At 38.9% G+C, this 24714-nt stretch overlaps 2 pseudogenes; one reads left to right on the top strand and one right to left on the bottom strand.

Annotated features, from left to right (window-relative positions):
• The first annotated feature begins 8700 nt into the window (after window positions 1-8700).
• LOC115694466 (transcription factor EGL1-like) lies at window positions 8701-12160 on the top strand (annotated as a pseudogene).
• A 2195-nt stretch (window positions 12161-14355) lies between these two features.
• On the bottom strand, window positions 14356-15384 carry LOC115694462 (L-type lectin-domain containing receptor kinase IX.1-like; annotated as a pseudogene).
• Between the last annotated feature and the right edge of the window lie 9330 nt (window positions 15385-24714).

Genomic DNA, 24714 nt, shown 5'->3' with positions numbered 1-24714 from the left:
CTCTGCTATTGTGTCTTTTTTATCAATTTATAGGCGATGTCCATGTCTTCTAGGAAAAACCTGTGAGATGGGTAAATTTAATTCTGTCTTATTGATTACAAATTTTTATTTACATTTATATGCAAAGCCTTAAATTTACCAACTCTTTTTACAAATTATTGACCTTAATTACGGTAACTTATCAATTTTTCTCCGATTAAATTACCAACTAGAAAATTAGTTACAAACTATCATTTAAGTTATATATGAAGCTTTTTTTTTTCTTTTAATTACCAACTTTTCTTATCTTTATCAACTTTAAATTACCTTTCTCAACTGCATCTTAAATTTACAAACTGTTATATGAAATTGCCAACTTTAATTTAAGTGATTTATACATCAATTTTTCCCGATTAAGTAACCAACTAGTTTTGAGCTACCAACTTTCAAAAGTTACTAATGTTTATTTGTTTTTTTCTTAACTTATCAACTTTTCTATTTGGTATCTTTACTAGTAAAAATTTTGGTTAAAGTTGCTTAAATAAATGTTGGTAATTTCACATGGTAGCTTATGATTGTAGTGTGTTGTAAGAATGATAAAAGTTGGTAAAAGATAAGATGATTTTTTTTTTGTGGTTAGAGATAAGAGAAAGTTGGCAATTTAAAAAAGAAGAAGAAAAATATCAATAACTAACTTAGATAAAAGTTACTTAACAAAACTAGTTGGTAGCTTAATTGTAGAAAATGATTGATACATAAGGCGAATGAAATCATAACTCAACACAAAAATTGGGCAAATGAGCAAAAATAAATAAAAAGTTGGTGAGCAACTCAAATGAGAGTTAGTAACCCAAACCTAATTGGTAACTTAATTGGAGAAAAGTTAGTAAGTCACATAAACAAATGTCGGTAATTTTATGTAATAATTTGTAAAATTTAAGACATTGATAAGAAATGTATATGAAAGTTGGAAAAAGAAAAAAATTATAGAGATAAAAGAAGTTGGTAATTAAAAAACTAAGAAAATGGAAGTAACTAAGATCTAACAACACAAAATTAGTTATAACTTAAGTGGAGAAAAGTTCGTAATCACTCTAATTGAGGCTTGTAATTTCTAACAAAAAAAGTTTGTTAATTAAAAAGATGAGTACGCAAGGCAAGAACAAGTGATAACTCATTGGTAAATTTAAGAAAAAAATAAATAAACGTTAGTAAGCAACTCCAATGAGAATTGATAACTCAAAACTAGTTAGTAACTTAACTGGCGAAAAGTTGGTAAGTCATACAAATAAAGGTTGGTAATTTCATATTATAGTTTGTAAATATAAGCATTTGATATGAAAGGTAAATAAAAGTTAGTAAATAATGAGAGAAGTTTCTTTTTTCTGTCAAATATAAGAGAAATTGACAATGGCCAAATTAACATTGATAACTAACTCAAATAAGAGTTGGTAACGCAAAATTATGTAAGAACTTTCTTGGTGAAAAGTTAGAAATCACTCTAACTAAGGTTGGTAATTTTTAAAAAGAGTTGGTAAAACAACTCAATAAGTAAGGCAAAAAAAAAAAGTGATAACTCATTGGTGAATTTAAGTCAATAAATAAGTAAACATCGGTAGCAATTCAAATGAGAGCTAGCAATCCAAAACTAATTAGTAACTTAATAGGAGAAAAGTTGGTAAGTCACACAAATGAATATTGGTACTTTTATGTAATAGCTCGATTGTAAGTTTAAGCCGTTGTTTAAAAAGGTAATAATAAAGGATTAATACCACGAAAAACCTCAAACTAGTACACATGTGACAAATTTACTCTAAACTAATTTTTTTACCGCCAAAAATCCCAAACTGGTACACCAGTGACAAATTTACCCTCCGTTAGTTTTCGGTAAATTTTCCAGTCAAATTACTTTATTAAATAACACGCGGCAGTTGACAGATATACCATTTTTTGGTTTTACCCTCTGTTTGTCACAGGTGTACCAATTTGTGATTTTTTGTGGTATTAATTAAATTTAACGGAAACTAATGGAGGGTAAATTCGTCACAAATGTACCAATTTGGGGTTTTTTTGTCAAAAAATTAGTTTGGAGTAATTTGTCATATGTATACCAGTTTGGGATTTTTTGTAGTAAAAAAATTAGTTTGTGGTAAATTTATCATAAGTGTACTAGTTTGGGCTTTTTCGTGGTATTAACCCTAAAATAAAATTGGTTTATGACAACATAAGCCTTTTTTGTCAGAGATAAGAGAACTTTTTTTAGCAGCGGAGATAAGAGAACTTGATAACTTAGAAAAAAAAATGAACTTTGTTAACTAACTCAATAAAAGTTGGCACTACAATACTAATCGGTAACTTGATTGAAGAAAAATTGGCAATTACTCTAATTACGATTGGTAAATTTTACTGTTGGCATGTAAGGAAAATAACAATGGTTAACTCAATAGAAAAGTTAGTAAATTCAGGGAAAAAAAATGAACACAGGTAAGTAACTCAAATGGTAAACTAAAACTAGTCAGTACTCTAATGGGTGAAAAGTTATGAAGTCTCGCAAATAAAAATTGGTAACTTCATATTAAGGTGTATGTAAGAAATGACAAATAAAAGTTGGTAAATGACAAAAAGAGATGATAATAAAAAAATGGGCTAATACCACAAAAAATCTTAAACTGGTACAAGCTAATACGACAAAAAATCTCAAAGTGATATACAGGTGCCACATTTAACCAAAACTAATTTTTTTGTCACCAAGAATCCCAACCGGTACAATCATACCATATTTATTCCAAACTAATTTTTATATAACAAAAAATCTTAAATTGGTACACCCGTGACCAATCTACCAAATTCTTGGGATAAAGTTGGGATAAGTGTGGCACGAATTTACCATTTTGGGATTTTTTTATGATATTATGGAAGTTGTTAACTCAAAATAAGTTGGTAATTTAATCGAAAAAAAAATTTGTTCAGACAAGATTGACAAATTCCTATAAGAGTTGATAAGTTTAAAGCGTTGACAAGTAACGCAATAAAAGTTGGTAAAAAATAAGGAACGTTGGTAATTTAAAAATTGTCAAAAAGAGTTCGCAATTTCATAAAAGTGTCATTAGGTCACTACTAAGTTGTCGAAAATTAGGTGAATGGTAATTTCTTTTTACGAATAGTTCTTTTACACTTACCAACTCTTTCATAGATCTATTAGTACGGAAGGGAAAAAAGATATGCTTTTCTAGGAAATGGAACAGCAGATTCGTCCAGGTGAATTGAGGCCCACTTTTTTTCTTTTTGTATCGAAACGATAGGAATAAATAGATTTCATTTTTTGAGAAGATACAAAAATTGAAATAACGAAAGATACAAGAAGGTTGGAGCTTTCAAGTAGAAGACGATAAAATGCATATCAATGTATGTACGATGTGAATAAAAAGCATCAATGCTTACATCACATAAGAACACGACATCTCGACTACTTATATGATATTTCATCACTCGTGAGAGATCAAGACCGTTTGTCTATACTTCATTTTGCTTAGGAAAAAAATGTCGAAAGGGGAGAAAAGGAGAAAAATGGAAAAAAAAAAGAAAAAGAAAAGAAAAGTGAATCTGCACCGTCCAATAATTCTTGCGGTGAGATCTCAACCTCTCAAGCGAGTAATATTTCATGTTTTGGATTGTGATGTTTTGTTGATTTTTAGGTTTGTTTCAAGGTAATATGTGTGAAGATCATTACTGTTCGTGTATGACAGATAATTATTATTACAGAGTTGCACGATCTATCCGAATTAGATAAATGCTTGCGCACTCGCTGGCCCTATCACACTCTCCCGTTAATTTAAACCGACCTCATAAAAACCGAATATTCGAAAGCGACTCTAATATACGCCGACCAACCATATGTATTAAAGTCCAAACATTCAAAACCCCAGATAGAGAGAGATTTCACGTTTGAAACTAGTCATGTACTGAAATGCTTTCATCTAATGTACACCGGGCTTTATCATATCCCACCGATTTTGGGCCACAACCTACTCCTACGTACGAACCCTAAATCTCAAGCTAAAACATGCGGTGCACCTTACAGCATCTGAACTAAGGGTCACGTCTCCATTTCTGTAGACTTTTAAGGGGACTTGCAAGAATCTACCTCTATAGATTACTTATCAAGACCATATCAATGATGCTATGGAAAAAGTGGATATAACAAGCTAGGCGAATCTGTCATATAAGCGTCTGTAATTCTGTTTTGGACTCTTTCCTACACACGAGTGTGTCAAAAACAACAGGGTGATCAATTGTCTGCACAGCTAACTCCATACGTGAAAAAAACTCCATACGTGAAAAGAACCCAAGTTTTTACTAGTCATCATCGGCCTACCCGCTTGGTGTTGTATGGGCAAGCAAGAAGGTGAAAGTACTAACCACTTACGGTCTATCATTCACCGGAATTGTCAATAGCTTGGGGTCTAGTTGAACTGCCACTTAGTCCTATTGCATGCCTCCGTCTATTACGCCGAGTATCTCTCCGAGATGGTGCCCAAAATAAAATAAAATAAATATCACATGTGAATTCATAGAATAATTTCACAAGAGAGTGATTACGTGTAAAATTTTGTGCCCTTTTTTTTCCCTTGCCCTTTTATCTGATACAATGTGACATTCAATCAAACTTTTTCTCTCTGTTTTTGGCTAAAGTTTGTGGCAGAGGATATGTGAGATGTGCTTGTGCATGATTGAATTGCTGAAAATATAGGAGCAAAAATCTTCATAATCTCGTCACAAGAGGAAAGGAGAAAAATATTTCCTCGGGCTTCTCACGAGTCATGACTAACTTCGGGCATATTGCACTTTTGCCAATTCAGCTCTAAACATTTTGCTAATTGAGTCATAAACATTTTCACGTTTTGCCAATTAAGTCCATCCAGTCAATTTGACATGGACACTGGCCGTCTTACGTGATGCGGTTGGCGCTGACGTAAACAATTTTTAATAATATTATACTATTATAATATTTTTTAGAATTATTTATTTATTTTTCCTTTTTTTTCTTTTCTTTCTCTTTTCCTTCTTCACTGCTTTCTTATTATGGCCAGCGAGGGTCGCCGGGCCCTCGCCGGCCACTGGGTGAGGGTCATCAAGCCCTTGCTAGTCGCTGGTGAGGGCCGAGACTGCCTCACTCGGCCGTGCCCGGTTGGGGGAGGCCATCGCGCGACCGTGGGTGAGGTTGGTCGCCCACAGCCATGATGGCCTCCCCCGCGGCCAATGAGGGCCCTGAAACCCTCACCGACCTCCAGCCACAGTAACAAAAGTGAAGAAGGAAAAGAGAGAGAAAAGAAAAAATTAATTAATTAATTATAAAATATTAAAATATTATTAAAAATTGCCCACGTCAGCGCTAGCTACACTACGTAGGATTCCCCGTCATCGATTTCCGATCAAAATTGACTAGATGGACTCAATTGGCAAAATTGAAATGTTTAGAACTGAATTAATAAAAGTATAATAGGTTTAGAACTTTTTGGACAACTTTCTTGACTTCGGGTTGATTCTAACGCCTTTTCCTGTGCTATTGCACAAAATAAAAAAACTGGTGTCAAATCACTTCCTTTTCTTAAATTATCCTACACAATGTTGGAAATTTTTTAGAGAACCCCTGGCTGATAGAAATTGAGAAAATGGTGATCGTTGAGCAGTACGTGCCATGAAAACCCTTACTCTCTTGCGGGAATAGTAATAATCGTTAAATGGTAATTGTCGTACATTTGTTGCTACACTTTCTTCATTATCCATGATGGGTATATTCGCTTCTTCTGATAGGCCTATGATTGACGGATTACAATTAAGTAGATAGATCATGAGGAAGGTATATATGTTGTACGTATCGTTTATTTCATGGGCTCCATGAAATTTTTTTATGGAACTATTCCTGCACGTACATGTGCAATAAACTAATAACGCTCCATAATCGGTCCTAAACAAGCTGCTCATGGCGTCTCCAATGTGGAAACTTCGTGAGCAATTAACTTCGAGCTGGTCAAAACGAAATTACTAATTTTTTTGTCCAGACCCTAGAGGGCACTGGTGATGATGCAATGGCGTTCGTGATATGTATGACCAATTCTCCCAAAACCAGTTGCCAATTTCGTTACTCCAACCGTGTGTCTCATTATTCCTTAGGACAAGGATGGTCGAAGACGTCGGGGGACAGGTCAAGCCAATTATCGTCCAAACGACTTCAACCGTTTCGAAGTCCCATAGCTTTCTTCGACGGTTATTTTCTCGAAAAATTAGAGCATATATTATCGGTGCAAAGAGATCGTTATAAAAGCAATCTCGTCCGCCTTTCAGAAGATTTTGTTATCATCATAGACCCTTCAAAGTTTTTAATCTAGCATCTATCTCCTTGTGCCATATTAGAAATGGTAAGGATTGGGAAGAGCATGGAGACTGAGAGTGATTCGATTGCACTTGAAAAAAAAACTGTAAAATCGTCTTCTTGTATTCTTTATTTAATCCATCAGATGTTTCCTAAAAATGCCGGCGGCTAGTTCCCACAGTGAGTGGGGTAATCGGTATAGATTATTTTAGTGCAATAATTTGACTCCATTGCTGATGAGTTTTGACCCACTAAATTGTTTCGTTACTAAATTTGAAACTTTTGAATCTTGAGAAACCCGAGTTGCACGGCAGAAAAATTCAGATTACGAACTCACTCGACTATACGAAGGCTTAAAGAAGTAATAGAACTCACTCAACTAAGTTCGTAATATATGGACACATTCGACCTATTGACTTAAGCTTTTAGATTGAAACTTTTTTGGTATCGAAGCACAAGTCAAGCAGTTCGAATCCCGACGCTTTTCTCTCGAACTCATTGCTCGTGGTGAGCTCACAATAACTGACACACATAAAATAGGAGCGCGTTGCCTATTTTATTAAAATGAGCCGAGTCATGCATGTCTGAGGATCGACTTAACTAAAATATGTTATGTATATGTAATCTTCCTTTATTTATTTGTTTAAGTTTTTAAGGTTGGATTTTCTTACGTAATTTAACTCAAATTAGGACTTAGGATTTTTCACCACATCTATATGCAAAAATTGGCACGTATACTTTTATGGAAACTCAAATTTTTTCACTCTCATTTGCATTTAGGGTGTACTTATTTCGGGAAAAATTTCATGATAAAGGAAAATGTTTTTTGGGAAACCGTTTTCTAGAAAAATGTTTTCGTTGATTTAGGTTAGGGAATTCATTTTCTTAACTTTAAGCATACATATTTTCGTTGACCGTAAATGATTTTTCATTAACTGATCATTTTCAGCAAACAAAACACATGAAAGTTCAGAAAATTAATTTGTGGAAAATTTTTTCTACCAAACCCTTAATTTAAGTCCGATCTTATATATGACTTGAGTTAGGAGAATATTATCAAGCGGATTTTGGACTTAGTGAACGGCCATACGCAATATTCTCTCGATCTGCGCGACCAATTTAATGACTATTTTTGGTCTGTTGCTTATTATAACCTACCAAATCCCACTACCCAACCCCAAAATCCAGCAGATGCGACCGGATCATACGTAGTCGATCTAAAACTAAAAGTTAGATGACCCGAGAAAAAATTAAAAATAAAACTGTCACGACTCTGCAAATGCTTAAATGCTCATGAGACCACTCTTCCCCGTTGGTCGCACCACCTCCATTCTCTCCCTCTCTCTCTCTCTCTCTCTGAAAAGAAAATCAGTATCACGTTGATTCAAGACTGGAAGTGAGAGAGCTGAGACTGTGGTAACTTCAAGCTTCAACATGTAAGCGCAACGTGAATTGTGTTCACTTCTGTTCTAACTTTTTGAATCTCTCTCTCTCATGAGTTTGCTTTTTCTCTTTATCGTGTTTGGGCGGTGAAAAAGATTGGCAAAACCAGCATCAAAAGAAAGAAAGGTAGTGAGTGACAGGGGGGTCTCTTTGTAGGACGCAAGTGTTTCAGTTCTATTCTCTTGCCTTTTCTCTTTTTATTTTCCTCGTGAAGAATGGTTCTCTGGTCGGTTCTCAACTTGGTTCTTAGAATTCAAGAACTCCAGAGGCTAAACGATCTTCAGTTCAACCATTACTTTTTATAAAAATAAAAGGAAATTTACAATGGGGGTCAGTACGGCTTCTCCCTGCTGCTCTGCCACCATTAATGGCTCCTCCTTATCTTGAGTATGTGTAATATGCTGGGGCCTCATAACTGGGCATGAGATCTTGTTTCCAAAAATTATACCGTAAGAAGATTTAGTTTCGTTTCTCTTTTTTCTTTTTTTTTCCTTCTTTTTTTTTTCTTTTCTTTGTTGTTCGATATATGTTAGTAAACAATCGGTGGTTACATGCTTCTTCTTTTTTCTTCGTATCCAATTCTTGATTTAGAAATATGCAACAAAAAAAAAACATTCTGTGCTTGGAATTTAGTAACTGAGCTCAGCTTTTGGAAGCTACCTATGTTGCTGGTGCTCCATGGATGATAAACCCCACCTGTGTCGTCTTTTTTCTGGTACATCATTAGACAATCTGAGCTAATTATACGCTTTCTTGGTAACTGTGAGAAACATAATTTGCATAGAATGAAGGGCAAAAGAAAGAAGTGAAAAACGATGGTTTCGGTGTCGAGAGTGAAGGAGACGGAAGAACAAGTGTAACTGCATTGGTTGGGAATTTCGTATTCATTCTTTTTTCTTTTTCTTTTTCGTTTTGTTTGTGTGTGTCGAGAAGAAATTTTGGAAATGTCAACTGGAGTCCAAAACCAGGGGACAATTAGAGAGCACTTGAAGGAACAGCTTGCTCTTGCTGTGAGGAATATCCAATGGAGCTATGCAATCTTCTGGTCAATTTCAGCTGCACAACCAGGGTATACTAATGGCCACATCTCTGTTCTTGTACATATTTGTTGTAAAATATTTTTCTGCATAGGCTTCTATCTAAGGTTGCTTGTTCTCCTAGTGACCCCAAAAAAAAAAAAGGCTGCTTGTTCTCCTGAGTTTCAGAGTGTCAATGCAGTTAGTAGGTCTAGTTTAGGATTAACATAAATAAAAACTAACAATGATGATAAATTTGAATATTATTGCTTGCCCGCTTGACTCTGAGGTTAGAGCATCAGATCTGTAATGCAATGGTCATTGATTCCAACAGCCGGCTTTTTCTCTTTTCAATTATAGAGTTGCATTCCTATAGTCATATCAGCTTGGTTTTTCCTTATTTGGTATTCATATTAGCTTGTTTAGATTCTTCGTATGCCACTTAGCTTCTTGAATTTCTGTTCATAATTGCGATTGTCATGCCTACAAGAATAAAATCTTCCTATGCATCGGCTTGCCTTGAGATATGAGAAGTGAATTGGTTTGAGGCTCGTCATGTTTCTTCTAGCTGAAAAAAGTTGAGTTTCGTGCAGGGTACTGGAATGGGGTGGCGGGTATTATAATGGTGACATAAAAACCAGGAGGACGACACAAGCTATAGAACTCAATGGAGGAGACCATATGGATTTGCATAGAAGTGAACAGCTAAGAGAACTATATGAATCCCTCTCGGGCATTGAATCCAATCCACAAACTCGTAGAAGGCCTTCAGTTGCGTTATCCCCAGAAGATCTTGCCGATACAGAATGGTATTACTTGGTTTGTATGTCCTTCATCTTCAACATTGGCCAATGGTAAATTCCTTTCTCACAAGTAGTGTTACTTAAACCACTCTGTGCCATGTTATGCCTTTTTCTCTTTCCTATTCCAATTTGTAAAAGCAGCTTATGTTCAGTACTCACCAGTTCGCAAACAATGGTTCTTCACTTCATTAACCTGCAGTTTGCCCGGACAAAGTTTAGCAACTGGTCAAATGATTTGGCTATCCAATGCACACTGTGCAGATAGCAAAGTGTTCAGTCGGTCTCTGCTTGCTAAGGTTTTTGATGATCTTACTTGAGAAGCAATGTTAATTGTTAAAAGTTTGTCATTATTTGATGACCCTATGCGCTTATGATGGATGGTCGAATCTGACATTCCCTTACTGTGCTGATATTGTTCTGTAATATGGGGATTCAACAACCACATTCTTCAGAGCGCATCAATTCAGGTATTATATCTGTTCACAAAATGTTACCAGCTAACTTTGATTGCTTTCACTTAGATTCCTCACCTTCAACAATGAAACGATTCCAACACGAAAGAAGAATCAGTGCTTTGTAATTTGGACGGTTTCAAAGTCTCTTCTTGACTAGATAACTCTCCTTATATCCTCTTTCTCGCATTTCAGACTGTTGTGTGCTTCCTGTTTTTGGATGGCATCATCGAGCTTGGCACAACTGAACTGGTATAATGTCGCAACCCTTCATTATGGTTTCTTCAGTATTTTGAAGTTGCAAATGCAGAGGAAATCTATACTAAGTTTCCGTATTTTTCGTTTTCAAATGCTTTGGAAGGTTTTGGAAGATCGTAATCTCATTCGACATGTCAAAACTTCCCTCTTAAAGTCTTCAGACTTGAAGAGATCCAACCCTTATGCTAGAGATAATACTGAAGAAAGCATAATGATTTCAGTAGAAGCAGAGGAAGGAATAACTTCGCTTAATACCAGTTCGAATGGGCTTGATCCCAACCAACAACTTGATGACTCGTGTGTTATTGGAGAATTAAATGGGGTTGCTTCCCGAATACAAAATTGGCAGATCAAGAATGATGAGCTTAGATACCACATCCATCAATCCGGAAATTCCAGAGATTCTATTTCGCAATCCTCCTTAGAAACTGGAACATCCATTTCAATTCCTAATATTGAGAAGTCCAACGATCATTGGCCAGAAAACCTTCAAGAATGCAATAACGAAGAACTAAACAGGGTGACGTTTTGCACTACCAGACCATGCTTTCATCTATCTTGAAAACCTTCAACGGATTAAGATCAGGACCACATAGTGAATGGGTTGAACCAGAGTCAAGTTTCATTGGTTGGAAGAAAGGACAACTCAAAAGGCAGAGAGAAAAAGGTGCTCCACAGAAGTTGCTGAAGAAGATCTTGCTTGAAGTACCTCAGATGCATGCGAGGAGCATGCTCAACTTTTGCGGAGTAAGTTGCAAGAGAGATGGGATGTGGATGGCTTTGAAAGATGAACTCAGTCCAGACCATACACTATCTGGAAGTAAGCAAAGGGAAAAGATAAACGAGCAGTTTTCTGTTCTTAACTCGATCGTCCCATCAGTAAACAAGGTATGTACATTTATATGCCTTTAACATGGGAAAACAATGATCTCTTCATCATTCTATTGGCACTAGCTAAGTCATTTAAATGAATATTGCGGTATCACATGATCCAGGTTGACAAAGTATTGATACTAGATGACACAATCGAGTACGTGAAGGAGCTTCAGAGAAGAATGGAAGAGTTGGAGTCGAGCAGGTCGTCAAACGAATTATTAGCAATCTCTGGAGGAAAACCCCAAGAAAGTACACAGAGGACATCTGATAACTGCTGCAGTCCTAGGATGGGTCTCAGCAAGCGGCCAGTAGCTATAAAAAGGAAAGCTCACAACTGTGACACGACAGAAACAGATACCAGTTATCTTAGAGATTGTCTAATTGATTATTTAAGTGTTCGTGTGAATGATGAAGACGTGCTAATTGAGATGAGGTGTCTTTGGAAGGAAGGAGTAATGCTTGAGATAATTGAAGCTTTGAGCCTTTTCAGTTTGGATTCTCACTCAGTTCAGTCATCGAGCAGCGATGGTATTCTTTCTGGGACCGTTCAATCCAAGGTATAGACTCAGGTTAAATTGCATAATCCTTATGAAGTTGACAGAAATTAGCTCAACTAAGAAATTGTGCAGGATTGGATTGTGATATATTATGTACTTTCATGTTTAGTCCAGATAATACCAGTATAATAAGACACGGAGCAAAATAAATCATTGATTTGCCCACAAGGATTAACATTTTCTATTATTTTCTTGCGGTTGCAGAGATCAACAAGAACAAAAACAACAGCTGCAACGATCAAACAAGCGCTTTGGGGAGTCGCTCAGAAATGCTGAAGATCATTTACTCACTGATATATCCCTAGGATAGCTTGACAAGTTAACCATAATCATTTTGAGAAGTCATTACTGATGTTCTTCCTGATAGGATACTCTAATAAATGGAGAATAGATATTTTGGAAATTTCGATTTCATTCTTTCAGGGTCAGAATGAAGATTTGTGCCAATCTCAGATCAGCGTCTATATCTTCTAATGAGCTTTTACCGATATATTTTGAGCAGACTTGGATAGCTAATTCATTGCAAAAGTACATGTAACCCAGGTCTAGTAAAAGAAATACAAAAAATTTCAGTCATGAAAATTTGTTACTCATCCTAGGGGACTGTCCTGCTCCACTCCTGTCTGGCTTAGTCATTTGAGAACTGAAATAACAGAGAAAATTACTTGTGGTGTGCAGGTAACTTGAAAAGTTGAAATAATCAGAAACCCAAATCCCCTCAAAACAGAGGAAAAAACTAGAAGTTAAGTATTTGCTTGCTGAAGAAAATGAAGATTGCAAACCACAACAACACAAGAAATCCATAATCTCGTGCATCCTCATATCTACTCTTGTGATTATTCCATGTTGATAATTGATTTTGCCGGTCCAGTATGTTGTCATTTTCCTATAAAAATACAAAAAATGTAGAATAGAAAATAATAATACGGTTTTATAAAATAAAATAAAATAAATCGGGCCGGTTCGACTTGGCCCGCCAGACTTGGGCCCCCTTCCTTCCTTTCTTTTTTTCCTCTCTTTTCTTTCCGGCTGGACCAGCCCGACCTCTTTCTTTTCTTTTCTCTGACCGTTCTCAGCCCAGCTCAGGCCTTCATTTACCCCCCCCTCCTCTCTTCTACCTCATGCACGCTCATAAGATGCAGGGGAGATAGGCGGCAAAGCAGGGCTACGGCCGTGCTAGCCACAAGTTCAGAGGCCATCTTAGTTGGAAATGGGCCTATCCCGGTCCCGAGGAGGCGGCAGTGGCAGGTACACTCACCAACGGTTTTTTTTTTTTTTCAAAGAGAGAGTGAGGTCGAGGGGGAGACATAGAGTGAACAAGGAAGGGAGAAGGCCGAAACTTTTAATCATTTAAAATTTTTGGAAATTTTTTATTTTTTTCTAAGAATTAGGAAAAGCTTAAAAAAATAGATTTTGAGTAGTTTTCTCTCTAAATATGTGAAAATCTTTGATAAAAAAGAATTATACACAAAATTGAACAAGCTTTTAGGGCTTTCCACTAGGGTTTTAAATATTGTTAGAGACAAGTACTAGGTTGTTGCTTGCTTATTTCTATTTCAGTTATTACTTGTTTGTTGTTTCCCTTTAAGCTATGCTACTATGACTCATGATTTGCAAGAAGGCTGCTTGAACATTTTAGTTAGTGATTGAACAATATTAGGTACCAAAAGTACACTAGTTGATTAATTAGTGGAATCAAGTCCCCAAGCTCATTGAATCTATGGTTCGTAGAAGTAAAGTAATTCTCCAATGCTTTACTTGTGTATCTAATCGACCTACTGAAAACTTCTTAGTGGCAACTCTTAAATAAAATTGATTTGCATGTTAATAACTTGAGCCTAAGTCACGAATTTATATGAATTTGGGAGAATCCAAGCTAGATTTAAACTTAGTAATTCATTAGCCAATCCCTAGTTGACACACCGCTTGGGAAGGTCGTGACAACGTGGACACTAAAAAATTATGTGCACCATCCAAAGGACATACGAGAATACTTTCCTTTTTCTTGTTATGCCAAAGACATATGAAACTACTTACAACATGCATTTACCATCTTTTGAACTGCTAGTTTCATTTCTGTATAATATCGCGGCTCGTCACTTTCGCAAGATGACGAACATAACCATTTTATTTTTAGTGTATTCTCATTAACTATTTCACTGCTTGGTTCAAAATTTTAGGAATAGCTATTCCCTGTTGCCTGTTCCTCTTACCATAGCAGCAACAAGGATTCCTGCAGTAGCTCATTTTTGGTAATTGCTTATTTCGCTAACACAATTCATTGCATTCATAAGAGTAAAATTTCGATTGCAACTCGAGATCCCTCTTGAAATGACACTGTTCAACATGATCTAATCTAAATAGATAGTTTAAGTACCGTACGACATTACTATCGGTAATGACTAAGAAGGGCGAATACAACAGCTTTTCGAGAATGACCTCTATTTCAGTAATTTTCACATACATCACACTTAAATAGACTTCATTTAATAAATATAGACATCATTGAGGCATTATATTTTTCATTTTTTTTTTCTTTTTACAGAGGGAGGCATTTGCATAAAGCCAAACACATCTAAGACCAGACCTTCGTGTCAATTATATGCTGAAACTCGGCATCTTCGAGGGGAGTTTGGGAGGGTCTGCCTTCAAGATCAAAATGGCCATTGCCTCTTCAATCGAAGGCCGAGACCCAGCGATGGGCTGAGCACACCACAGTCCCACCATCATCAAGGTCTCCGCCTGTTTCTTATCAAAGTCTTTGCCGAGCCTCTGGTCCACCGCAAGGAGAAAATTCCTGCGCCAACCCCTCCACCCATAATGCTTCCAAACCCACTGAACAAGGCCTAGGCCTTGCTCTGCTAGTTCCGAGTCAAGGACTCTTCTCCCACATTCTATTTCCAGGAGGACCACTCCGAAACTGTAGATATCATATTCCTTACTTGCCTTGCCGGTTTGATAGCAATTCCGGAGCCAAGTAACCTAGTGTTCCTTTTGCTTGGGTTGAGTTTTGCCCTCCGGTGTGGTCATCGAGCCTTGCCAAGCCGAAATCTCCCAATTTGGCCACAAACTTCTAATCGAGCATGATGTTGCTGGATTTGATGTCCCTGTGGATCATGCATTGATGACATTGTTTGTGCCGGTAATGCAGCACCAAGGCTAATCCCAGAGCGATGTTGTACCTCCTTTTCCATGTCAACAAAAGTCTGTATTTATACAAATGATCCTCCAAGCTACCCCCTCCAATGAATTCGTAAACCAGCGCAAATTTTTTTGCCTCGTGACAATAGCCTATAAGTTGCACCAAGTTTCTGTGCCTAAGTTGGCTTAATGACTTTACCTCGGATATATACTCCTTTATCCCTTGGCGCGAATCAAGGTTTATAGTCTTTATAGCGACCCGTGTGCGAGTGCGAGCATCTCCTAGGTGCCCTTCGGACACGATCCCAAAACCTCCTCTTCCCAAAATCCTGTCATCTGCAAAGGAATTGGTCGCAGTCATCAACTTTTTATAGGAGAGTTCTTAGGTCCACTCAGCTTTGCCAACTCTTTGGTTAATTTCACGCTATAATCGCCTTCTTTTGCACCTCTCCCGGTTGTCTGAGGTGCATTATTTCCCACTGGCATATCATTGCTCAGGTAAGGAGGACGGGCGACTTTTGACTTATCAAGTACCAAAGCAACAACGATCGATCCCAATCCGGCGATGGCTATGGTAAGCAATGACCCCGGAGGCTGTGGCTCGGAGCTAAATACATATGGGTGGGCGAGAAACGCCAATGCAACTCCATAGGCAGCTCCGAAAACAACATCATAATCGACTCTGGCAAACATGAATACATCAACAGTCAGCAACTAATTCTAATGCTAACCTTAGTAGAATGTCTTGTGAGAAACCGAGTGTCTTTTTGTGGCCACAACAAAAGGAAAGTTTACATGGCTCTGATGGCACCACAAAGAAAAACTTCATCCATGTGTCATGGCCCGAAGAATTGGATCGTTCTCGAGGTTTTCTGGACGATGGACCGTGACCGTCCCATGAACGAGAAGGCGGGCCCCGAGTGTTCTAAGTACTAGTATTTTCTTCATGTGTTCTAAAATACTCCTTGGGGCAGGCGATACGGTAATTATACCCTTCTATAATAAATGCGATAGGTTGAGTTGTTGGGAGAGTACGATCTCCACCGTTAGATCGAGAAGAGATCTACAGATACGGTCAGTCATGTACTTGTCTATAATGGAGTCTCCTCTCTTCATTTAGACACCTCTTATTTTCAAGAAGTAATACACTTTCAGAGTTTCTCTCTGTAGAGTTCTTGTGAGTAATCGTGGGAAGGCTGACTTGGGGGGAAATTCCTAAGGCCGCACGGGTGAGGGAACGCTATATCAATCGACCAGTAACACGTCTAATTGTCTATGATCACCCATAAGGTCAAATGTTAGCTTCAGAAATGTGTGCAATATCGAAACTTGAGGACCAAATCTCACATAGAAAGGTCAAATGGTTTAGACTCTTTCAAACTTTGGTGTCAATAGTCCACGTAGTAATTGTAGGATTAAGTGTCCGTCATCAGCTTCTCTCAAAAGGCTTGATCCTCTAAAACAAACCAATAACTTCTACGGCAAGACCTCGCTTCATTGGCCGCAATCATATAAATCACCTTATGACTATCGGTGTCATGCGGACCACAACAGAACAACCTTAACTTACTAGAAATGCCAATTACCCCTAGACTAAGGGCCCTTGTTGACCTTGTTCAAGTCCTCATCAATTTTTTAGTATGAATATAGAAAGTGCACAAGCAGGAGTCAAAAGAAGGCTAAGAAACAAGAGTTTTGAGTGCTTTGAGGGGACAAGGAATAGAGAGAGCACGTCAGAGAGGAACCGCGCCACTGGAGTCAATCCACCGTAGCAAAGAAGGCCTGGCGAATCTGAGAGAGTGGGTGAGGAATTGAGCGTAGAGCTTGCCCAGCACCAGGAGCACAAGCCATGCGAGCGGCACCAAGATTGGCAACATGTTGGAGTCGAGGTCGAGTCATCGACAATGTCGAAGAGGATCCTGCTATAGTCAGTGAGGAAGGTTAGATTTTGAGACTGAGATGAGAGAGACATGGCAAGGCTGATGAGGAAAAAGAGAAAAAGAACTTATTTAAGGATAGGGGAAAACTGACTCAGTCCTGGTTCTATCCTGGAGTCAGCCTTGGAATTGAGAATAGGTAACCAGACCAGTCTTGTTGTGAGCTGGTTTTGAACTGGCCGAGTAAAACCGGTTCGTGGCTTCCCCAGGTTGCTCACCCCCATTTCTCCGTTGAGAGTCAATGCTGAAAGTAAATCGGTTAGTGATATCCACCGGGTTCCCCGTGGCTTCAGCCCAAAGATACACTTTCCAGGAGTACGTAGCTCCGCCGCTGATGTCATTAAGGCTCCGGTTTTGGTGGCTTAGGTTGAGATATAGATAAGGAGACAGTACATAGGCATTCCCCTGAATGTCTAAGAGAGTCACCGCTTGCGAAAGCCTCCTTGGCAGGTTGACATCTTCATTATTCTCGTCAATAAAATTGAAAAACTGGTGCAGGCACCAAAATCCGGCGGCCAAAGTGACGATCGCCGTGGTGGGGTTCGATTGGAAACACAAATAGCCCCGACGAATGGTAGCATTGCTAAGAAAGGCAACAGAATGTGGTGGATGGCCGGCTGTAATGTCTGGTTCACTGTACCGGGTGGTGGATTAGAAAATACTCAAGGGCATCATCACACGAAACCAAGTGGACTTATTATAAATGTAATGATATGTCATATGCGTGTAGTTAGTTCAGTAATATTATAATGAGTCAAGTCTTCCTATTGTCTTCTTTATCGATGCGAAAACAAATTAAATACTGAAGAATTTAGTTATGATATTGCGTGTGTTTTTTTTTAATCAATTTAAAGGCAATGGCCATGTCTCCGAGGCAGAAGCTCGTGAGATGGATGAATTGGCAGAGTTCTATCGTGATGCCCTAAAGCACGAATATTTTTTTCCATGTTAATAAATTTCGCGTCATGTCTTTTACTAAATAACTTGTTGGTAACATACCGATAGTTTTATGAAATTACCAACTTCCGTAAGTTTTGTCATGTTATATTACCAATTAGTTTTAGGTTATCTACTTTCATTTGATCATTTTTTTAATTTACCATCTTTATTATTGAGCTACTAACTTTTGTTTTCCTTGATTGGTAACCCCTTATGCTATTAACTCTTTTAAAAGTTTACCATCAGTATTTCAGATGATTTGGACTTGGGGATCTGCCTTTTCCTGCCGAAAAGTTTCAGAATGTGCGGGCACACCCTCTTTATGAACAACATCAGCAAACTCAAAGGATGCCCGCTCAACTAGGTTACACCGCTACTGGATCGAAGGTTGACTCCTTCTAGGTGTTTTCCTGGTCTGACTCGTGGACATTCTCAAATACCCCTCCAATGGGCAGATGCTCACAGAGGCAAAACGGCAACAGAAAGAATTAACCATCGCCCTATTTGGTTCATCCGATACTCGTAGTAAATGCAAATAAATCTATGCACACTACTACGACTCCAGAAGTAGTAGTCCTAATTTTGCTGGGATTCTTATGTTGGCCACGAAAATGGCACGCCCAGGATCACCATAATTAGAAACCGGAACACGATAATGGAGAAATTGTAGATTCGTGTACCTGGTTTGGAATCCATCGAACTTGACGCGGAATTTGCGACGATTTCCGAACACGAACTCAAATGCTTCTCCCCTATCCCTTCGTTAGAACACTGGCCTAATGAGATTGCCACTCACGAGAAGAAAGTTCTCTCTAAATCCGTATGTGAGTCAAATTGTGCATCATCAGGTTAGGGGAGGGACTTGAGCGCTATTTATAGAGTCTTCGACCACGGGCCCTCTCATTACGGGCCGGGCCGTACTCGGCCCACACCAGCCAGCCCCATATTAGACTTATTAAGAACCCATATATCTTACCTTTATTAGACCAAACTAATTCAGTTAATTTCAATTAATGAAGCCCACATTAGGAAATTCTTACATTCTCCCACTTGGGCGATATTAATTGAAACGAACTTGTGTGCGCACCCTTATATTGGTCTAGAGATTATTCTTAATAGTCAATCCGATCCCATAAAATCTCGAACACCGAATCATGGCGGTAACTGCATGTACTCACGCAGAGCCTTCCATGGTCACGAGTGCTTTCAACTTTACTGATATGGATTCAATATGGTAGTGTGTCAAATGGACAATACCTCATAATGAGTGATACTTTATGTGTTGTCCACTTTGTTAGTCCAAATTCTCTCTCCTTAAGTGTCACAAAACCTAATGTGTCACCAGAGAATATCCTTCATGGTTCCAACGAACCTTCATATGTCTTACATTGATAGTTAAGCTGTACTTTATGTGTAACAAGACATATCGTTAAGGCTAATACTAAGAATGCCCCATAGCACGTACTCAAGGTTTACACAATGCCTCGAGATTTTCATCAAATATGTATACTCAACTTGATAAATCTACATTCACAAATACCTCATTGAATGCAAAAGAGTTGATACATATTCAAATATTACAAAATGTAACAAAATCAGATACAAACTTCATAAGAGCAACATAAAACTAAACAGCTCCCACTAATCAACAGTATCCCATGATACTCCTAAGCCCATGTTAATGATATGTCGATCAAATACACAAGGGCGAAGGCCTTTAGTTAGCGGATCTGCAATCATATCATCTGTTGAAATGTGCTCTCTTTGCAATGTCACCATCCCGAACTTTTTCCTTTATAGTCAAGTACTTGACCTCCATATGCTTAGACCCCTTGAGACCTCTGTTGTTGTTAATGAACAACACTGCAGAGTTATTGTCACAATACAGCTGTATGGGCCTATCCACAAAATCAAATACGATCAACTCCTTAATGAGGTTCCGGAGCCAAATTGCCTGAGTAGCGGTCGAAAAGCATGCTACAAACTCCGCTTGCATGGTAGAGGATGTCATTGATTTACTGTTTCTCACTTTTCCATGATCTTGCACCTCCTGCTAACTTAAAGATGTAACTTTGTTGTCGACTTCTTTTCATCTTGACGACCAAAGAAAGTCGAATCCGAATACCCAACTAGCGTAGGTCCCGAACATGTTTGTAAATCAGCATATAATCTTTTGTCCTCTTTAAGTACCTCAAAACCTTCTTGGCAGCAACCCAATGATCGTGTCCTAGATTTGACTGATATCTGCCTAGAAGTCCCATTTGCAAAAGCAATATACGGTCTAGTACATACTTGAGCATACATAATACTCCCAAGTGCACTAGCATAAGGTACATTCTTCATTTGGGCTTTCTCAAAATCTGAATGAGGACATTGTGACAGACTCAACTTATCACCCTTCGTGAGCAATTCTGGCTTGCATTCTTGCATGTTGAATCTTTCTAAGATACGATCAACATATGCCCTCTGAGATAAACCCAATAGTCGGCGAGAACGATTCCTACGAATCTCAATGCCAAGGACAAAAGACGCCTCACCAAGGTCTTTCATATCAAAGTTTTTTGACAACATCCGCTTTGTCTCATGCAGTAAACCAAGGTCATTGCTTGCAAGCAGAATATCATCAACATAGAGTATAAGGAAAATGAATTTCCTCCCACTGACCTTGGAGTATATACACTGATCTACTTTGTTCTCAACAAAACCAAATGAAGCGACAACACTATGAAACTTCAAGTACCATTGTCTAGAAGCTTGCTTGAGACCATAAATAGACTTTTTCAGTCTACATACAAGCGTACTGAATCATCTCGCCGCAAAACCTTCGGTGCATCATATAGACTTCTTCATTAAGGTCTCCATTGAGAAAGGCGGTTTAACATCCATCCGGTGTAACTCCATATCGAAATGAGCTACCAATGCCATGATCACTCTCAAAGAATCTTTCGAAGAGACTTGGAGAAAAAGTTGCTTCATAGTCTACTCCTTCTCTCTGAGTGAAACCCTTGGCTACCAGTCTGGCTTTAAACTTCTCAATCTTTCCTTTGGAGTCCCTTTTAGTCTTATACACCCATTTGCAGCCAATGGGTCTATGACCTTCAGGTAATTCAACAAGTTCCCAAACTCCATTATGCTTCATAGACGCATTTCATCTCTCATTGCATCCAACCACGATTCAGGCGAGGACAAGAAACGACTTAGTGTAAGTCCTTTGGATCACCACTGAGAACCAATATCGTAGTCTTGCTCTCCTATATATACTAAATAGTCCGGTGGTATAGGCGATCGTCTCTCCCTAATGGATCTCCTTCTTGGAACAACAACGGCCTCATCCTGCACGAGAGCCTTGAGGAACTTCATTAGGAGCTGTCTCAATAACAGGATCCTGAGCCTCAACAGGTTCAGTCTGTGGTGTGGGAGTCTCCACAATTATCTGTATGGGAGGAGATAAAGATACAACATTACCAACCGTACTATTATCCTCAATAGTACGTGAGCGACTACTTTCTTCGGCCACATCAAACTCCGAAACTTGGTCATGCAGTGATTCCACAATTCTTGTGCCTCCATTGGGATTATAGAACCGATATCCCTTCGAATGATCGGGGTAAGATACAAAGTAACACCGAGTGGTTACGGAGTCCAACTTACTTAATGTTGGATTGTATAACTTCACTTCACGGGACATCCCCAAACCTTAAGATGGTTTAAGCTAGGCTTACGTCCAGTCCATAACTCAAAAGGAGTCAATGGAACAGCTTTAGTAGGTACACGATTCAGAATGTACAAAGCTGTTTTCAAAGCTTCACCCCACAGAAAAACAGGTAAATTTGTCCTACTTATCATACTCCTCACCATTTCCATAAGGGTGCGATTGCGCCTTTCGGCTACACCATTTTGCTCAGGACTTCCAGGCATAGTAAACTGAGCCACTATCCCAGAATCCTCTAAGTATTTGGCAAATGGCCCCTTAAGCTGTCCGGCATCGCCATGTTTGCCATAATACTCTCCACCTCGGTCAGATCTAACAACCTTTATGACCTTTCCCAACTGTTTCTCGACTTCAGTCCGAAAAATCTTGAACTTGTCAAGAGACTCAGACTTTTCTTTAATCAAGTACAGATAGCCATATCGAGAATAGTCATCAATAAATGTAATGAAATAAAAATTTCTACATAAGGTTGCCGTATAGGGTCCACTTATATCAGTGTGAATGACCTCCAACAGGTCAGAACTTCGGACTGCAGTTTTCTTCCTTATCTTGGTCATTTTACCTCTACAACAGTCTACGCATATCTCTAGGTCATCTTTAAGAGCAGGCAGGATGTTAGTATTTATCAGCCTTTCTACTCTATCCTTAGAGATATGACCAAGCCTTTTATGCCACAATGCATAAGACTGTTCCTTAGGTAGTGGTCTTTTGGAAACAACCTTTTCAATCGTATAAGCGACGTATATGTCATTGGGAGACAAACACAATCTGTACAATCCGTTGGACATATAACAGCACCCAACCTTATTTGAATTAAGAAACAAAGAAATAACATTGTTCTTAATTTCAAAAGAGTAGCCATACATGTCCAAACACGATACGGAAACTAAGTTCCGTCTAAAAGAAGGTACATAAAAAGTGTCTTTCAACATTAATCTAAAACCAGAGTCTAGAATCAAGATTACATCTCCCACAAACACAACATCAGCTTTCTCGTTATTTCCCACAGTGAGTCTTGACTCATCCTGATTTGGCTTTCTCCGGTTTATGAATCCCTGTATGGTAAACGCAACATGATTAGTTGCACCGCTATCGAGCCACCAAGAACTGGATGGTGCTTCTGATAGGTTGGATTCACAAACAAGTGCCAAAGAATCATTACCTGTAGGCTCACGTTTGGACAACCAAGCTTTAAACTTTCCACAGTCCTTCTTTATGTGACCTTTCTTCTTACAAAAGAAGCAGTGGCCACCATCCCTTTTGAAGGATGTTTTCTTTGGACCCATATTGTCAGATTGACCGGTAGTTTCATGAGTACCTTTATGAGTACGATTTCTGAACTTCTTATCCTTCTTTTTGTGGAAACCAGAAACATATAAGGCTAGATGCCCTTTTTCCTTCTTAAGTTTCTCTTCCTCTGCCACCACCCTTGCTATCAAGTCATTCACTGACCAAGTCTCATCTTGGGAATTATAATTTGTCTTTATAATCCCAAAATCAGATGGAAGGGTGTTCAAGGCTTGATGCACAATACAAGCATCAGGAATGGAAACATTAAGAGCTTGAAGCTTCGTCTTTAGGTCTACCATCCTAAGGACATAATCTCTAACCCCAGCAGTACCATCATACTTCATATTGAAGAGCTTTTGAAGAAGTGTACCAACCTCAGCATTAGATGAAATGCGGTTTCTAGCCTCTAAGGCTATCATCATTTCCTTAGCAGTACAGTCAGCTGGCAAACCACTTTTCAAGTGTTCTTGAATGGATTTTTTTCATTGTCAATAAGCAAATCCGATTGCTCTTTTCCCAGGCAGCATAGTCCGTTTTCTCAGCTTCAGTACTGGTGGCCATGATATCTGCCGGCTTATCCTTTGTAAGAGCAATGTGAACATCCGCCAGCTCCATTCCAAATAGAAAATCCTCTTTCCATTTCTTAAAGTTCAAACCAGTAAGGACCTCAATGGAAATGGAATTGCCGTTTACAGAAAAGGTGACTGGAAAACAAACAAACAATACAATCAGCATCATGTGAGTACTTATCCAAAGAGTTACATACATCATCACATAATCACCTTTGGGCAGAAAATATGACATGCAGTTGTATACTCTTCACATGACAGCGGCCATGAGAACATATTCTAATTTTTCGTGAAATCACCACCTTTGGGTGTGTGAACCACTAAGATTAGTCATTTCTCAAGCACATGCTATACATGTACCCCTCCATGAACCAATACAAGATCACCTCCTTTGGGAGTATAATCACGCAATAGAACAGGAGACATCCCACCACAATATGAGACCGATATTTCTCAAACCCAATCAAGTGTGCCACTTTGGCGGTCACAACCCAACTGAATCCTTGAAAATCTCTCATACCAGGGATATGAGCTTTATGTATCACATTTACTATATGCATGTAATGCTAGACGTAAAGACAGGGGCGTATGTCTTTGAAATTACATGCCATGCTAATTATACTGTTCCATTCATTGATAGACAATGAATTACACTCTACACAGTCCTTATGTGGTGATATACATGTGAGCTACCATATGTATTTCCGAAACCATAGAGAAATACAAAAAAATACGCAAAAATACCCTAAAAATACGCATATATAGGGTTCTATACGTATTTTCACATCTGTAAAAACCTCAAACATGCAAAATAAATACACCACAGTGTAGAGAATCTCGATACGAGCGTGTCGGTACCAAGAACGTCCAAAACGGACATTGGACGCGCCCTCACGCGCCGCCGGAAGACGCGGCGCGTGCGCGCGTGAGAAACCGGTCAAACCGGTCAGTAAAGCCGGTCCGACCGGGTGACCGGTCCAACCGGGTGACCGGTCCAACCGGTCAAAGGTCAACGTCCCGGTCCGACCGGTTGACCGGTCGGGTCAACGGTCGGGTCGGGTCAGGATCCGGATCGGGGTCAACGGGCGGGTCGGGTCAGGATCCGGGTCGGGGCCCGGGTCAAGCCGGATCCGCGCCTCGCTGACTTCATGTGACGTCAGCATGCGGTTTACGGCGGAAAGACGCGCCGGTTGGCACGACGCGCGTGGCCTTCACGCGCCGCCGCGCCCAGGGCGCGTGAAGGCGCGTCCGGCATCTTCCGGCGACGTTCCGCCCAACATTTTTCTCGTCTCGACGAGTAGATTCCAAATATATAATAAAATTTAAATTTCATCCCACAAAAATTTTCGAAACTGGGCAAAAACCTCTC

This window comes from Syzygium oleosum, unplaced genomic scaffold (assembly GCF_021117445.2).
Source record: "Syzygium oleosum isolate NSW1041296 unplaced genomic scaffold, Sole_v2.1 Sole_v2.14, whole genome shotgun sequence".
Lineage (NCBI taxonomy): Eukaryota > Viridiplantae > Streptophyta > Magnoliopsida > Myrtales > Myrtaceae > Syzygium > Syzygium oleosum.
Note: the sequence above shows the minus strand (reverse complement) of the source record. Positions and strands in the feature narration are given on the sequence as shown.